An 18304-nucleotide genomic window follows, 5' to 3' on the forward strand; every position below is an offset into this window, starting at 1 on the left:
TGGAAAAATGAGCTCTGAGTGGCCCAGAGCAGTGGTGATTCCAGAGAGATTAGATGGTGATAGCAGTGGGTATGCAGAAAACTGAGGCCAAGAAAAGGAACAGGAATTGCTAAGTATAAGAAAGTAGCGTTATAGTTTAAATGTGGCTCAGCAGTGAAAAATACGATGTAGCCATTGGCCAAACTAGGGAAGGTGTTGGGGGAAGGTTGCATGGTGTTTCTACCTCAGGAAGCCAGAATGTACCAGAGCATGTTAAGAAAAGTGTGCCAAAAGCTAAGTGTGGTAATACTTGCCTATAATCCTAGCTACTCCAGAGATTGAGACAGGAGAATTACAAGTTTGGGGCCACTCTGAAAAAAGTAGGATGACCCTGGTGTAGTTCAGTAGTAGAGTACTTGCTTAGTGTGTGTGAGATACAGGGTTTGATCCTAAGCACTACAAAAAATAAAAAAAAAATTGAAAAACCGAAAACAACCTCAAGATATGAGTTGAAGGTAGGAGCTACCTCCTGTAACTTTTAGCACTTGTTGAACTGTGTACTTGTATTTGAATAACTTTGTCTTTTGTTGTTGTTGTTGCTTTTTGTTTTTTTTTATTTGTTTGGTTGGTTTTTTTGTCTTTTTGAGACAGGGTCTCACTATTTAGTTCAAGATGGCCTTGAGCTCACTTTGTAGCCCAGGCTGGTCTCGAACTCGCAATGATCCACCTGCTTCAGCCTCTGGAGTGCTGGGATTACAGGCATGATCTAACATGCCTAACCCTTTGATAGCTTTTTAGTCTTTCTTCGTCCTTTACTTACCCTCAGGGGTTTAGGTTTGTGCCAGAATTTGAAAAGGGTCTCAAGGAGGACTGGTGCCACACCTGATGCTGCTTCAAAAGGCAGAGCCTTTTCTCAGACTAGAGGAACAGGTCTCCACCTCCCATGTTTTCTTTCTTTGTTTTTTAAAAATCAGTTTGCAATCTTTTTCCAGTTGTCTTCTAACACAAGTGGTATTCTAACAGTAAAGAAAAGATGATTGCAATGTTCAGCTCTTTTCTCTTGCCTGTTAGAAAGCCATAGAAATTAAGTCCTTACAGCTTATTTAATAAGTAGTATTTTACTCTTCATAAGCTTGATTCACTGATAAAATTACTAATCACAAACTGGACATGGTGGCCAATAGTCCCAGCTCTCAAGAGGCTGAGGTAGGAGAATTAGTGTGAGTTCAAGGTCAGTTTGGAATACATAAGTAAGGTCAAGGCCAACCAGAACTACACAGTGAGACCTTGTCTTTAAAAACAAAAAATTACTAATCAGAGCCATCTTTTAGATACCTAACTAATCAGAGCTTCAGTCTGTATGCATGTATACCGGTGGTTTTCCTCATGATCATCATTCATGGAGAAAACGTAATTACTCCTTCAAAATAAAGAGGAAGATTAAAAGTATGTAATACATATTTTTAAGTTATTACAGGAATCCAAGTCAAACTTACTTTAAACTTTGTAATATAAACTACTAACATGGCCCTGACCTGGAAATAAAAAATTAGATAAAAATCTCAGAATTTAAGACCACAAAACAAAAATCATATACAATTCTATTTGTTTTGTTTTTTGAGACAGGGTCTTGCTATATAGTTCAGGCTGGCCTTTAACTCATTGTGTAGCCCAGTCTGGCCTCCACATCCAGTTTATAACTCTTTATTAAAAGTAATATGGAGCCGGGCATGGTAGTCTTGCCTATAATCCCAGCATTCATTCGGCTGAGGCTGGAGGAAGTTGCAAGTTCAAGACCAGCCTGGGCTACAAAGTGAGCACATGGCCAGCCTGAACTGCATAACGAGACACTGTCTCAAAGAGACAAACAAAATAAAACAAAAAATAATATGGAGAATTACCAAAATAAAATAAACACTTGTTGAATTATCCCGTTTCCCATTTCAGAGAAGAAATGTTAAGTATTCATCTAAATAGCTGATTTATAAATGTATCCAGTATGATACATAAATTGTAGTTTGATTCATTTTTCACAGAAATTGTGCCTCTTCAATCAAAGATGGGCTTATTGGTGTATACCTGTAATTTCAATATTCAAGAGGCTGAATGAAACAGGAGAAATCAAGAGTTCAAGGCCAGGCCAAGAGTGGTGGCACACACTTATAATCCCAGTACTCCAGAGGCAGAAAAAAGAGAATTGTAGCAAGTTCAAGACCAGGCTGGGCTACATAGTGAACTCAAGGCCAGCCTGACTACACAGCAAGATTCTGTCTCAGAAAAAGAAAAAGTTTAAGATCATCATGGGCTACAACATAGTGAGACTGTCAAAAAAAAAAAAAAAAAAAAAAAAATATATATATATATATATATGGGCCAGGGTATAGCTTAGCAGCACAAGCATTTGCCTGGCAACTACAAAGTTCTGAGTTCCATTCTCAATACAAAAAAAAAAAAAAAAAAAAAGGAGGGGCTGGGGATTTAGCTCAATGGCACAGTGCCCACCTGGCAAGCATGAGGTCCTGAGTTCAATTTCTAGTACCAAAAAAAAATACATTAAAGCCAGGCATGGTACCACAGGCCCCAAATCCCAGCACTCAGGTGGCTGAGTCAGGGGGATTACCATGAGGTCAAGGCCAGTCTGGGCTACATAGTGAGAACCTGTCTCAAAAAAAAAAAAAATTTAAAAAAATTTTTTTCATATCCATTGACTGGATTAAAACATTTTATTTTTTAAGTGGTTGCCTTACTATAAAGGTGTAGCAAATCCAGATCTGAAGTATAAGGTCATAATGGACAAAATCATTGTAGTTGGTAATTTTCACTTGTTTTGCTATTGAAAATGGCAAATTCTTACCAGGGATATCCTCCTAGTGGCTCTGATGGACAACCACAGAGCCTGTGACTCTCCAGACACTCTGTACTGGCATGGTGCTGTTGGAAACTACATGAGAGGTGCTGAAACTGAAGACAGGAAGTAGCCAAACCACACCAAGTTTCCCTTTCTTTATGACCTTGCTCTCTGTGTGCAAACCTCTATGGGCAAAACTTCCATTTTGCTTTTCATGGAATGGCCAGGAAACATCCAGGATACTGAGTGGCATCTGTAGGTCACAGGAAATTTAAATAGTCCTTAGCATGCCAGAGGAGAACCAAGCAGGCAGCATTTCAATTTTCCTGGTATAGGAGTGCCCTTCCTTCTCTGTGACATCAGACTTGAATTGCAGGAATGAACGCTATAAGCCCCTGCCTCCCATGGCCAGACTGTTTCTCTGATTGTATGGTTATATTGTAGAGAAGTGCTGATTCTTAGTTACTTTAGTGTATTTGGCTTCATTTCCTCAGCCTATTTGCTTGCAGCTTGAACATGTCAATGTTCACTTGGTTGTATTTCCAAATGTCCTCATGTGGTGTTTGTGTTTTTTTGTTTTTTTGTTTGTTTGTTTGTTTTTGGTATACTGGGTATTGAACCCAGGATCTTTCTACTGAGCTACATCCTTAGCATCTTTAACATTTTTTATTTTGAAACAGAATTTCAGAAAGTCATTAACCCAGGCTAGACTTGAATTTGTTTAGGTTAAAGGTCTAAAAAGAAATGAATATGAAAATTCATTTCTTCCTCAGCTTCCCATAATGCCTCACCTCAGCTTCCCATAACACCTCACCTGACTTGCATTAATACTGTAAGTGTATTGTCTTCAAGTGGAAACAACTCTGTGACTATACTAAAACCATTGAATGGGTAGATTTGTGGTATTGAATTATGTCTCATAAAACTATTAACAAAGAAAATGGAGAGTCTGAACTATTCTGTCACCTGAAGTAGCTAAGGCCTTTCTTCTGCCCCATGATACAGCCTGTGCCACCTCAGATTCTCTTCTTAGACCAAGGAGATCTTCAGGTTAGAATAGGGTGTGGAACCTATTGGAAAGCCACAAACTGCCAAATCTCTGTGCTGATAGAGAGATTTAAGGGTGAGGGCAATTTATAATGCTGGGTAAGACTCACATCCTAAGGGAGTGATGGCAAACCTTTCAGTGATAAAACCAACCTGCTGAGGCATGTGTGTCATAGGTTTGCCACCACTGTCCTAGAGCCTGTCAGGAATGACCACTGCATCTGCGCTTGGAGCTGGGTGCTAAGCCACCTTCTTCCTGTTGAGGGCAGACATGACTGGTGCCAATGGGTTTCCAAATGTGTTGCGTGTATTCTGTGGCACCTGGAATGACCTTTCCATGCAAGATACAATTTTTTATCCTAGAGTTTTTTAAATCTGGGATGATGATCAGTTCACCCTCACAGATGACTAGGGAAGTGTGTCCTACCTGGTAATTTATGAAACTGCTTTTGTACTCAGAACAGCTGAGCTCCAAATGAGCCCATTAAGTGATAGAATATCTTGACATTATTCTGCTTTCCTTTTTTTCCTATTTCGTTCCTTCCTTTCTTCTTCCTCCTCTTTCCTTGGTAAAAGATTTGTTTGTTCCTGCACGTGTAGCATTTTAAACTATTACTTCATAGGAATGTCACAGGAAGATCAGAGTTATGTTCTTTTAGACTGTGTGCTACACACATTTTCACATATATTTTGAAACATAATTTTCATATTATAGCAGCTGGGTGTGAAACATCTGTCTCTGTTAGTGACAGTTGTGTACTGTGAAGGGGGAGCGAGTGTGCCTGGGTGCGGATATTATATGAGCAAAAGATGTGCAGCTCACTCTTGCTGAACTGTTCCTCCATGCCTCAGTTCACAGTGGTCCCTTTTTAATGTGTGTATCTTATTTATGTAAAAATTTAACCTATGTGTTACATTTAGATTTTCTAAGAGTTGTTATATGTGATACTGTGAATCAATGAAATTCCTATGCAAGATCACTTTTTTAAAAATACTAACCTCGTCCTGAAAGGTTTGACTTGTATATATCCCCATGGCTCAAAAAAAAAATCACTAGAAGTCAGTATTGATCATCTGATTTTTAATGTAATGCTTAAGAGCTGAGGCTTCTACAGTCTCCCCATCTTGGAAGCCCCTCAGGTTGGGGAAGCCACTGGAGAGAAAGTGCTAGTATGAAAGTAGCTGTGAGAGTTTAGGGCAGAGCCAGAGTCCAACAGAAGGTTCAAGGCTTTTGTAGAGAGTGCAGCCAGGCTCTCTTGTGAAGTGGACTGGTGTCTAAAAAGGGATCCTGAATCCAATAAAACTGTTTGTTTTGTTTTGAGAGAAGATCTTGCTATGTAGTTCAGCCCTGGCCTTCAACTCACTAGGTTGACATGGAACTTGGAATAATCTTCCTGCCTCTGCCTCTTGAGTGGTGAGGTTTCAGGGATGACCACCATCCCAGTTTCTATGAAAGGCTTTATGCCATTTAGAGTTATTTCTTCCTTGAGATTAGTTTTTACTGTGCTGACAACTCACTACTAATTAATTATATCAGGGGAATAAAATCTTTAGAGTAGTGAACAGGAGGTTTTTGTTTGTTTTGTGTTTGTTTTTGGTGGTATGGGGATTATGCTCAGCACCTTAATGCATGGTAGATAAATGTACCATTGATCTACATCCCCAGCCCTAAGATTTGTTATATGATGAAAATAGAAAAGAAGTAAGTTTTTATAGCTGAGGCTTTTTTTTTAAAAAGAGAATTTAAGTTGTTAAAATGTCTTGTCATTGGGCTCACTGGAGCAAACCTGTATCCTGGCATACTAGGAGGTTAACCATGGTCATGAACTGAAAATTATATCTTTGTGTGTTTATTTATTTATTTAGTGGTGCTGGGAATTGAAACCAAGGCCTTGTGCATGCAAAGCAAGAGCTCTACACTGAGCCGTATCTCCAGTCCCAGCTTTATGTATTTAAAAAACTCCAATTTTGCCATGTGTGATGGTACACATCTGTAATCCCAGCACTGGGGGATTGAGGCAAGAGGACCTCTGCAAATTTGAGGCCAGTTGGGCCTGCATATTCAAACTGCATAGTTTTGAGACCCTGTCTCAAAAAAGAACTCAAGAAACCAGCAAGCAAAAAATGCAAAATAACTGCCAGTCTTGTTTTCAAAGGTGTCAGTAAAGACATGTCTGTAGTGGACTGGGGATTTAGTTCAGTGGCTTAAGTGTTCTGCTTGGCAACACAAGGTCATGAGTTCGATCCCCAGTACTACCACCAACAAAAACAAAACAAAAAAACACATGTCTGTAATCCCAGCACTTAGGGGGCAGAGATAGGAGGATCCCTGTGAGTTTGAGGCTAGCCTGGGCTACATAGTTAGTTCAAAGCCAACCCAAACTACAGAGTGAGATACCATCTTGAAACAAAAACACCCCTACCAAAAGCCTCAAAAGCAAACACACACACACACACACACACACACACACACACACACACACCCAAAATACAAAGGTGTCAGTAAAGAAACAATATATATCCTTGTTTTTCTTTTTTTGATACCAAGGATCAAACTCACAACCTCACGCTTACCAGGCAGGTGCTTATGCCACTGAGCTAAATTCCCAGTCCCCTAGTTATAGATTTTGAAAATTATATGAAATCTAGTCTTCTTTACTTTTATCAGATGAGTTAGTTCATTATCTTCTGGGATCTAAGGAAAGAAGGAAATAGGGTCTTTAGAAACTCTTTACAGGAATCAAGGGCAAGTGTGATTATTTGCTGCCAGACTAGCAGCAAAGCTGGATGTGAGCTTCACCCACTTCATGGTCTCATTGGGGTATAAGGCTGATGCAGCTAAGGACATCTGAGAAGAAGTCTTGAGAGCAGCCAGGAAAACCTAATGTATTACATGCTTACTTACTTTGCAGAGCTTTTCAGAAAGTAGTATAGGTGCCTTGTGGTAGGTGGGCTGCAGCTTCAGCATGATATTTAGAAAGTGTTTATTAGCCAGGCCTGGTACATGCCTGTAATCCCAGCATTTGGAAGGCTGAGGCAAGAGGATCACCATAAATTGAAGACTAACCTGGACTACTATAATAATGAGTTCAGGGGTCACCCTGGAGAGAGAGGGAGGGAGGGAGAGAGAGAAATAGAGGGAGTGGGAGGAAGGGAGGGGGAGAGAGAGAAATTGTTTATCAGGCTTTTCAGCAATGCTTCTGCCCCATGCTGCCCCATGTGAAATTTATTAATAGGCAAAGTTTGGCCTAGGAACTTATTGCCTGTGCTATCTTGGCTTCTGATAGGCTGTACTTTGTTGAAGATGTTGTGATTCAAGTATAATTACAGAATTGGGATGATTTCTGTAGGGTAGCATCTGTTATTTCAGGGAATTGTTCTGGTTTCTTCCCTCTCAGATTAGTGGGCACATTTCCACATATGTAGTAGAAACCATTAATTGGTTATAAATTCTCTCTCTCTCTCTCTCTCTTTTTTTTTTTTTTTTTTTTGTATTAAATTGAACTCAGGACCTTGCACTTGCTAGGCAGGTACTTGCGCCATTGAGCTCTATCCCCACCCAGCCTGTAAGTTTTCTTGTTAGAGTGGTTCTCTCTGAGGAGTAGATGGCTCTGGTTAATGATTCGTGGCTGGTTTACTGGCTCTACTGGTTTTTTTTTTTTTTGTACCAGGGATCGAACTCATGACCTCACGCTTGCCAGGCAGGTGCTTATGCCACTGAGCTAAATCCCAAGCCCCTATTTTTCACTGTCTTAACAATTTTTTTTTTCTGAAAGCCTCTGAATGGAGGATTTTCGGTTTGGAGAATTATGATTATCTCTAAATCACCAGATACATGGAAGTTAATTTGTTCTCCAGACTATACAGAAAATGCGGTTAAGATGGAGTTTTAAAAATGTATACTGTGGTTCATATTGAAGGGTCTACTCCTAGCTAATGATTTGTTTATTTAACTTTTTTGAGTGCTGGCAATTGAACTCAGGGCCTCATGCTTGCCAGGCAAGCTGTACACCATTGAGCTAAATCCCTGGCCCTTGATAATGATTTGTTGAAAATCGTTTGGTCGGGGTTCAGATGAGCACCAGTCTTCGGTGTTGTGTTAGAAGCTCAGTGTTGAGAGTCTTGGGACTTTCAGGACAGAGTGGGGCCATCTGGGTCCTGGATGAGAGGACTCACAGGCACCAGCAGGGTCCTCTTGGAACATCATGTGCTTTAGGGCTAAAGATTTCATGAGATAAGAAGGGAGGCCTGTGATGAAGTACAGTGGTTCCATCCAAGAAATCAGCTAATAGACTTTTGTGCTTAGTGTTAGGTGACAGACAGGGACCCCAGCAGGAGGGATGTTGGTTACTATCTTCCTGCTGTAGGGATCATGGTAGAGGGGGTTTCTGGCTTGAGAGTCCTGTGCTGTTGTTGCAGTCAGTTGGGCCTGGGCTCATTGCATCTGATTTAATGTCGCAAATGGGAGATGGTGATGTGGTGGCTTGGTCCCCTCAGGTCTCTTTCCCTGATGGCAGTGTGTATAGATAGTTTGACTGCATCTTGACCTCTGGATGGGGAGCCAAGCACCTGCCCTGCAATCTTGCTGAAGTCTCTGAAGGAAGCTGGCCATGTTTCCATACAGGTCCAGCCTCTGCTGCCTCTCCTCAAGACTGCCTTCAGGGTTTGTCTCTGCCCTCCTGTCAGCCCTGTCTGCAGCCTGCAGTTGTTCTTCTGACCAGAGATTCAGCGTTCTTGTTCCTGCTGTCTTTCTTTCAGCTGCCTGTCCTCTGCTGTGTCTTGCATTTGTGCCACTGAATGAAACCCTTTTCAAAAAAATTTTTTTTCAAATCCATTTCATTCATAGATAAAAGGAAAGAGAAGAAAAAGAAAAAAACTACAACAAAAATTTAAAGTACATTAATCAGGGGGTATCAAGCATACATACATTGTGCACTGTCCCCAAATCATTCACCCAGAGCACAAGACATCTGCCTTCAGTTAGCTGAACAATACCACTACAAATCTTTCTCTTTAGTGAATTCAGAGTAATCAGTAGTATAACTATCTTAACTATTTTTTTATAAATAGATAGATACACATATACATATGTTTTTCATTCAACTTGTCACACTAATGAAACAATATGATGTTTATATATGTGTCTTACCTATTTCACTAGTGAGTATATTCTTTTTTTTTTTTTTTTTTTTTAATTGGTACCGGGGATTGAACTCATGACCGCCTGCTTGCAAGGCAGGTGCTTATGCCGCTGAGCTAAATCCCCAGCCCCCTAAACTAAATTCAAAATGGAGTAAAGAGCTAAATGTTAAAACAGAAACATTAAATCTGCTAGAAGATAGAATTGGTGAAACTATTTTTTCTTTTTGAGACAGGGTCTCGCTATGCAGTTTAGGTGGTCTTGAGCTCATTTTGGGGCTCAGGCTGGTCTCAAACTTGTGGTAATTCTCCGACTTCAGCCTCTTGAGTACTGGGATTACAGATGTGCACCACCATATGCCCGGTGCAGAATTGGTAAAATTGTTGAAGACATTGGTGTATGCAACAACTTTGTGAATAAACCCTGATCACACAGGAGCTATCACAAAGAATCAACAACTTGGATTTCATCTTACTAAAAAGCTTTTGCACAGTGAGAAAAACCATCAACAGAGTTCAGAAACAATTTATAATCTGGGAAAAAAGTGTTTGCCAGTTATTCCTCAAAGGATTACTATTGAGAACAAAGAATTAAAAAAAAATCAGACCTCCCAAATTTATTTATTTTTTTTAATTTTTATTTTAAAGAGAATAAAACCAAATAAAATAAAACAGAATAAAGCCATCCAAAACAAAACTTTGAAAATGATACAAGATTTCAAACTAGATAACAGGAAACAATAGTGGCTACCATAATGCCACTTATTATCTTCAAAATAGCTGCCCACATGACCAGACATAATAAAATCAAACAAAACAGAATACAACCAATCAAAACAAAACAATGAAATCAATGCAGGACTTCAAAACAAGACAATAGTAAATCCAAAATGGCTGCCATAATATATCTTGCTGTCTTTGAAATAACTGCCCATGTCATCAGTTACAGTAAAATCAAACAAAACAAAATAGAATAAAACCAAAGTAAACAAAACAGTGAAAATGATGCAGGACTTTAAAACAAGATAATGGGGAATTAACAATGGCTACTATCTTCAGAAAGAAATCCCCCATAGTTGCTATATTACTTAGTTATCCTCTAAATAAATGATCAGACTACTGGTTTTAGGCCTGCAAAGTCAATCAAACACTAAACACTACAAGCATTAAGTTTTTTAAAACTTCAGTAGCTATCATCTTAGCCTGTGTTTCTCTGAATTAGCCATTATTTACAGGGGCTGGAGAGTGGGGGAACTTTGACTCGTCTTGTCTCCCAGCCTGTACCAACTAGTTAATAGAAAGGGATTGGCTTCTTGTTCTTCTCATGGCCTGCAACTGGTGCTAACTCACAGGAAGGGGCTGGGTTCTTGTTCTTCTCCCCATGGCCCGCAACTGCCTGGACCTCCGAAATTTAGAAATCCGAAATGGGCATCTAAGATGAATACACACTTTTCAGTTGAAGAAATACAGCATATAAATATGTGAAGAAGGCCATTTGTGGACTGAAGAGGAAGAGAACCAGAAGTCAACAAGAAGCTAAGACCTGTGAGTCTGCACCATGGGCAGGCTGACTTTGGAGATGCTGACACCAGACCCTTCCAGCACACAGGCAAGAAGGCAGAAGAGCCAATGTCCCCCCACCTCACCTGTGTAAGCAACTGGCAGATCCAGAGAAACACAGGCTGTGATGATAGCTAATGAGGTAAAATACAGCTTAATGCTTGTACTCTTTACTGTTTCACTGACTTTACAGACCTAAAGCTGGTAGTCTAATCATCTATTAAGAGAATAACAATATATAGTATAGCATGTATAGGGGATCTCTCAGAAGGTGGTAGCTGTTATTAATTCTGTTACCTTGTTTTGAAGTCCTGTGTCATTCTCGTTGTTATGTTTGGTTCAGTTTTATTTTGCTTTGTCATGTTTGATTTTATTGTATCTGATAGCATGGCCAGCTATTTCAAAGATAACAAGATTATTGTAGCTATTTTTTAAAAAATGCGTACCAGAGATCAAACTCACAGACCACACGCTTGCCAAGCAGGTGCTTATACTGCTGAGCCATATGGTAGCCTTGTGTGTGTGTGTGTGTGTGTGCGCGCGTGCGTGTGTGTGCGCGCAAGGGATTCATGACCTCATGTTTGCCAAGCAGGTACTTATGCCGCTGAGCTAAACTCCCAGCATGGTAGCCATTTTGGATTTACTGTTATCTTGTTTTGAAGTCCTGTATTGCATTCATTGTTTTGTTTTGATTGAATGTATTCTGTTTTGTTTGATTTTACTATGTCTAAAGGTATGAGCAGCTTTTTAAAGATAGCAAGCGGCTTTATAGTAACCATTGTTGATTTCTTATTATCTTGTTTTGAAATCTGTGTCACACTGTCTTGTTTTGAATGGCTTTATTCTGTTTTATTTTGCTTGGTTTTATTCTCTTTAAAATAAAATTAAAAAAAGAAAAGAGCTACCTGAAGAAATGTTCTATGGGATTTGCCATTCAGTAGATGCAAATTAAAACAATACTGAGATTCCATCTCACCCTGGAAAGAATGACTATTATAAAGATATCAGCCAACAACAAATGGAGAGGCTGTGGGGGGAAAGGAACCCTTTTCCACTGTTGGTGGAAGTGTAAACTGGTGCAACCATTGTGGAAATTTCTCAAAAAACTAGGATTAGAGGTCCCATTTGACTCAGCTATTCCTCAGCTATTTAATTGTTCTGGATATTTTCTTAGAACAATTAAAAACATCATATCACAGTGATATATGTGCACCCACATTTATAACAGTATAATTTGTAATAACAAAATCTCAGAAACAATCTAAATGCCCATCAACCAAGAAATGGATAAAAAAGATTTTTTTATATACAAAAGAGTGTTATTCAACTATAACAACTGGAGACTTTTATAGGCAGATGGATGCAACTCCAGTCTGTACTTATAAGTGAAATAAATTAGACATATATACTAGCATTGTATTGTCTCCTTAATGTGAGAAGCTGAAAGAATAAATAAGATATTATAAATGTATATTAATTCTGGAAATAATGTCATGTTAGCATTTGAAAGTTTTTCCTTCCTTTTCAAAATTGTTTTAATGATTTCAAGTCTTTTGGATTTTCATAAAAAACTTACCATCAAGTGTTCCACCTTAAAGTATTTCTTGAAACTTTTAATTTCTCTGTAATATTTTTTAGATTTCTGCATTTAGGTCTTGTAAACTTTGTGGTGAGAGTTATCACTTTTTATATTTTAATACCCTTGTAAACAACGTGTTTTGTTATCATTTGTTAAGTAGAAATAGAGTTTCTTTTCATTAAACATTACAAAGAGAGAGAGAGAAAGAGAGAGAGAGAGAGAGACAAGTAGGTCATATTGTATCTCTGACAAACTTCCCATGGAGTGATTCTGTTGATTTTTGTCCCTGGAATATCAGAATGTGTTTCTTTGCCTCTACTTCATGTTAAATGGGCAGCATAACTGTGATGTTTGGGGTACTTATGCTATTTGTGGTACTTCATGGTCACCAGTGCTACGATCCTCACATTAAAGGTCATAAGCTCCCAGATTTTGGTCCTGACTTTCCTTCTTTGTTCATTAGCTGATGCTTTAGTCAGTGGGAAGTTGGTGGTATTATCTGCTGTTTGGTGGCCTGCATGGCAAAGGCAGGCTGGTTATTGGCTGTCTGTTTTTGGTGAATAATTTTCATGTTAGTGAATTGATTCACATTGATATTCCCTAGAGATGGTCTTTTCCCCACTATGATTATTCTTGCATGGCCTGAAGCATACTTGATGTGTTTTGTTGTGGTTACTGTTTGCACCAGGGCTTACCTTGTCTCCTGGATTAGGACAGTAGATGTATTTTTTATAGCTTCTCTGCTCTCAGGTACTACAAGGGCTTCATGCTTAACTTGCAAGGTTTTAGTAACTCAAACATCACAGCAGCATTTTCTAAGACATCAGTGTTTACCTAACATCTACAGCCTTATGTCTTTTTCTTCTTTCAGCCATACTGAGGGTCCCAGGCTGGCCTTGAATTCACTTTGTAGCTCAGGCTGGCCTTGAACTCCTAATGATCCTTCTGCTATAGCCTCTCGTGTGCTGGGATGACTGGCATTGTGCGATAGGGGTCCCAGTTTTTAACGGCTTCTAGAATAATGAAGTTAGAACATTACATATTACTTCATGTCATTGCCAAGAAACTAACTGGTAATCTAGTTTCCTTTTTTAAGTCACTTGATTTTCATATAGCTATTTAAAAGTTTAAAAATTTATCTTTGATCTTTTAGGGCTTGGATTTGGTGTTTTTAGGTGCTTTGTATATTCTTTCAACTGGTAGCTATCTTTTTCACCCGAGGACTTTTCTTGAGTAAAGACCCAGTGTTTCTTGTATGCCTTTGCTTTGATATTCTCCTAAAGAACTTTTGAGATACATTCGCCTCACTTGGATATTTTGCTACTTTATTTATTTATTTATTATTTTTGTCTTTTTGAGATAGGGTCTCGCTATGCAGTTCAGGCTGGCCTTGTGCTCACTTTGTAGCCCAGGCTGGTCTCAAACTCTCAACGGTTCTCCCGCCTCAGCCTCCCGAGTGCTGGGATTACAGGCATGAGCCACCATGCCTGGCTCTTTTGCTACTTTCTTTTGAATCTTTTGGGTCAGGACTTCATATTTATTATAGTCAGAGTTTACAAGGGAAAAGATTTAATATGGGACACAGTTTATAGGATTGTTTTGTAATATTCACGTAAAGAATCAAATGTAGAAGAGTGTAATAAATCTGTTCATGTGCTAAAGACCTGAAGAATCCAGCTAAGGGCCTGGATCCCATGGTAGTGTTTTGCACTAGTCCATCTGAAGGCCATGGCAGTGCCCTCTTGTGAGCCAACTACAGGCCTAGAGCCCATAACAAAGTCTCATGCAAGTCTACATCAAGAATCTGCACTGGGAAGGCCCAAAGGTCAGTGGTAGAAGCTAGAAAGTCTACGCCCCCAAGATGAAGAATCTGTGACAGCAGGCTGAGGGATCTGCACTGGAGCCAGGAAGTAATACTCAAGCTAAGGACCAGAATTCCCCCAAAAAGAACCGCAGCCATCTTCATTGACAGCACGGACCCAAGTTCATGTGATGATAATAGCTAAGTTTGTATCAGAAAAACCAGCATGGCAAGCTTCTCCAGGAGGATCAACAGACCATTCTTCCCTTCTAGTTCTTTTTTTATGTTGTTGGCAGCAATTCTCAGGTGGGCCATCCATACCCAGAACCACGCTTACTCAGTTCAGCTGGGTGTTAACAAATTGAACATTAGTTAATGCACCACCATATTTTAAATTTTTACTAGTGTGTATGTTTTTCATATATGTTTACATTTCTTGTGAAGAATTAGTGTAGAAGTGATGTGCTTCCCTTGATTACTTGATGATGATCATTCTTTCAGGACTAAGATGAAATATCAGTTTTGTGTTAATTTGTATTTCTGTAACAGCCAGCGAGCAAAGTCGAGCATTTCTTTGCACATTTATTGGCTAGTCATACTACTTCTTGTGAAGTGGTTATTCATTTTACTTGCCCATTTTTTGATTGGATCTTTTGTTTTGCAGAGGAATTATATTTTTGAGTTCTGTATATATACAGAGTCTGCCAAAATCTGTACACACATCAGGAAAAAAACTTGTATAAATATTTTAATCATGAGATTAACACAAATTACCTTTGTACAATCTATAATGATAAGAAGTATTTAAAGTGGTGACCATTAACTTCCAGACATTTATTAACAATAACTGCTGCTTGAGTAACCTTGGTCATTGAGATTACTGCACATTCATTTTCAATTTCTTCTTTTAAGAGCTGACAGTGTAGTGAATTTTCTGCAATATATGACATCTTCTAAGGTCTCCTATATGAGGGTAATACGATCTGTTGGAAAAGCATCATACTATTTTCTTTTCCTGAATTGTACATATTTTTTTTTGCCTGACTCAGTATATCTTCTAGATATTAGCCCTTAAGTTATAGCTAGCAAAAAAATTTTCCCATTTTTCATGTTGTCTTTTCATTGTGTTAACTGATTCTTTTGCTGTGCAGATGTGCTCTCATTTGATTTTTGGTTACTATTTGCTTTGCATGCATACCTATGTTTATATCAACACAATTCTACGTCTTGGAAGTATAGATGAATGGATAAAGAATATGGGGCATTTACACATGATGGAGTAATACTCTGCCATTAAAGAAAGATTCTGTTCTTAAAGTCTTTGTCTAAACTTATGACTTATGTATTTTGTCTGTTTTAAATTCTAGCAGGTTGTTTGTATTTTAACATTTAGTTCTTTGTTGTTTTTTTTTGTTTGTTTTTGTTTTGTCTTTTTCATTTTTATCGGTACCAGGGATCGAACTCACAACTGCCTGCTTGCAAGGCAGGCGCTTATGCCGCTGAGCTAAATCCCCAGCCCCAACATTTAGTTCTTTGATCCATTCCAAGAGTAGCTGGTCAGGATTTAATCTGCATGTGGATACCCGGTTTTCTTTACTTTTTTTTTTTTTTTTTTTTTTTTTTTTTTTTTTTTTTTTTTTTTTTACCGGTACCAGGGATCGAACTCACGACTGCCTGCTTTCGAGGCAGGCGCTTATGCCGCTGAGCTAAATCCCCCGCTGAGCTAAATCCCCAGCCCCGGATACCCGGTTTTCTAACACTGTTTATTACAGAGGCTCTCTTTCCTCCAGTGTGTGCTTTTGGCTCCTTTATCAAAATCAAATAGTTGAATGTGCTTTGGGTTGTTTCTGCCTCCTCCATTCTGTTCTATTAATATTCATGTCTTTTAAAAACCAGTGCATGCTTTGTTGGAGTATAATTTATACACCATAAACTTTTCTCATTCTTAAGTAGGCTTTCCAGGGGTTTTTAGTAAGTTTATAGAATTGTACAGTCATCACCATGATAGTTCTACATTTCCTCTCTTTCTCTCTCTCTTTTTTTTTTTTTTTTTTTTTTGGTATTGGGAATCAAACTCAGGACCTTGTGCTTACCAGGCAGGTCCTGTGCCTGGGCTAAATCCCCTGGCCTTAGTTTTATTACATTTCTGCAGCCAAAGACGATCTTTTCAATGGGTCGTTGTTCTGCAACCCCAGGCAGCCACAGGTCTGCTTTTTATTGATAATCACTTTTTTTTTAAATAGTACTAAAGATTAAACCTCGGGCCACACATGCTAGACAGGTGCTGTAAAACTGAGTTACCTCCACAGCTCTTGATTTTTCTGCAAATTTATAATTTGTTTTCTAAAAATTTCCTGAACATGAAATAATGTAACTTGTAGTATTTTATATCTTTTTTTTTTCACTGAGTATGATGTTTTGAGGTTGTGTGTTTTGAACATTGTGTTTCTTAGTGCCCCAGCCCTTGTTATGGTTGAATGATGTTCTATTCCACACCACATTTGCACTGCATTTTATTTACCCATTTGTCAGTTGGTGGGCATTTGAGGACTTTTTATTTTTTTGAAACATTATGGAATGAAGGTTCAGTTTTGTGTGGATAAAATCTCTTGGATAGATGTTACTGAGTGGAATTGTTATATAATAAGCTTTTATTTAACCTTTTTTTTTTGTCTTTTTCCTTTTTATCGGTACCAGGGATCGAACTCATGACTGCCTGCTTGCAAGGCAGGCGCTTATGCCACTGAGCTAAATTCCCAGCCCCTATTTAACTTTTTAATACATTCCTGTTGGTTTGAACCACTGGTGATATATGCATGACTGTCTCATTGGGTGGCTTCTACCACCTGGTAGGACTGTCCCATGCTGCTCAGTGGGAAAGTCATGCGTCCTTCACTGGTGGTCAGAGCCACTTGTCAGCGAGACATACAATTTATCCCCTCATCGTGAACTTATTAAAGGCACTGCCTGCCTAATGGTTTCTGAGTTGGCCTGCCCATTTTACAGTCCTACGAAAGTTTGAAGCACAATTTCTTCACGTCCTCACCAAAGTTTAATTATTTTTTGTTTTGAGATAAGATTGTGCTAAGTTGCCTGTGCTGGTCTTGAACTCTTTGACTCAAGAAATCCTCTTGTCCCAGTCTCCTGAGTTGCTGGGAATACAGGCATATGGCACCATGCCCAGCTCTGTGTGTGTGTATTTGTTTATTTTTATTTTTTTGAGACAGAGACTTGTTATGCACTTCAGGCTGGTGATGAACTTACTTACTATGTAGTGCAAGCTGGCCTTGATTTGACAGGGATCCTCCTGTGTCAGCCTCCCAAGGGCTGGGATTGTCTGTTTTTTAAAATGACTTATGCATTTAAATCTTACAGTCATTAAAAGAGTTAAACTCTTGAGCTACTGATACAGCTCAGTGGTAGAGCATTTGCCTGGCATACCTGAGGCCCCAGGTTTAATTCCTACCACCACAGAAAGAAAAAATTCTTTCTTTTTGTATTTGATTTTTGTTTTTTGAGACAAGGTTTCTATATGTAGTCCAGGCTGGCCAGGCTTGCAACAGTTCTCCTCCCTCAGCCTTCCAAGTGCTTGAATTGCAGGCATGCAGTGCCATGCCCAGCATAAAAAATTCTTATTAAATTTAAAGATTTCTTTATATATTGTAGATATAAATCCTCTATCATATATATGATTTAGAAATATTTTCTCTTTGTCTTTTGAAGCACAGGTTTTAGATTTTGATGAGATCTAGTTTATCCCTAGCAATATAATTGTCTTTTTCTTTCTTTTTTCTTTTTTTTTTTTTTTTTAGTTTTATTTAAGGAGAAAAAGAAAAAAAACAGGAAAAGGGTACAAGTAATAAAAATTTAAAAAATAATAAGAAATCACTAGATTTTGTAATTTGTAATCAATAGATTACAAATTGTCTTTTTCTTAAGAGTTGCGTCTGTCGGGGCTGCGGATTTAGCTCAGCAGCCTAAGTGCCTGCCTTGCAAGCAGGCAGTTGTGAGTTTGATCCCAGGTACCAATAAAAAGGAAAAAGACAAAAAAAAAGAGTTGCATCTGTCCTAATGAGCATATATAGTATTACCCTACTTGAGTTTGCTATCACAATATAGGTCATTTATTAATGACCTATAGCAGCCTATCTGAATGAGTGACATGGATTTATACTTCACTTAAATAGTCTAGGAATTTTCTGGGACAATCACTGCAATTGGCTGTGGCCGCCCCTGGGGAAGAACCACCACGCCATGTTGGAACTTAGGATGCTGGGAAACCAAGCAAGCAGCTCCCCTCCCTGGTAAGCGGCTGTGGTGTGGCAGGCTGCGGCCCCTCCAGGGGGAGAAC

At 38.8% G+C, this 18304-nt stretch overlaps 1 protein-coding gene across 3 annotated transcripts in view; it reads left to right on the forward strand.

Moving 5' to 3' along the window:
• The window catches only part of Rab11fip3 (RAB11 family interacting protein 3), a 96801-nt gene that overhangs the window by 34181 nt on the left and 44316 nt on the right, over positions 1 to 18304 (forward strand). The gene's annotated exons all lie outside the window — the stretch shown is intronic.

The sequence above is a fragment of the Cavia porcellus genome, unplaced genomic scaffold (genome assembly GCF_034190915.1).
Source record: "Cavia porcellus strain 051 isolate PalLab524CR breed Dunkin Hartley unplaced genomic scaffold, mCavPor4.1 scaffold_16, whole genome shotgun sequence".
In the NCBI taxonomy this organism is placed as follows: Eukaryota; Metazoa; Chordata; class Mammalia; order Rodentia; family Caviidae; genus Cavia; species Cavia porcellus.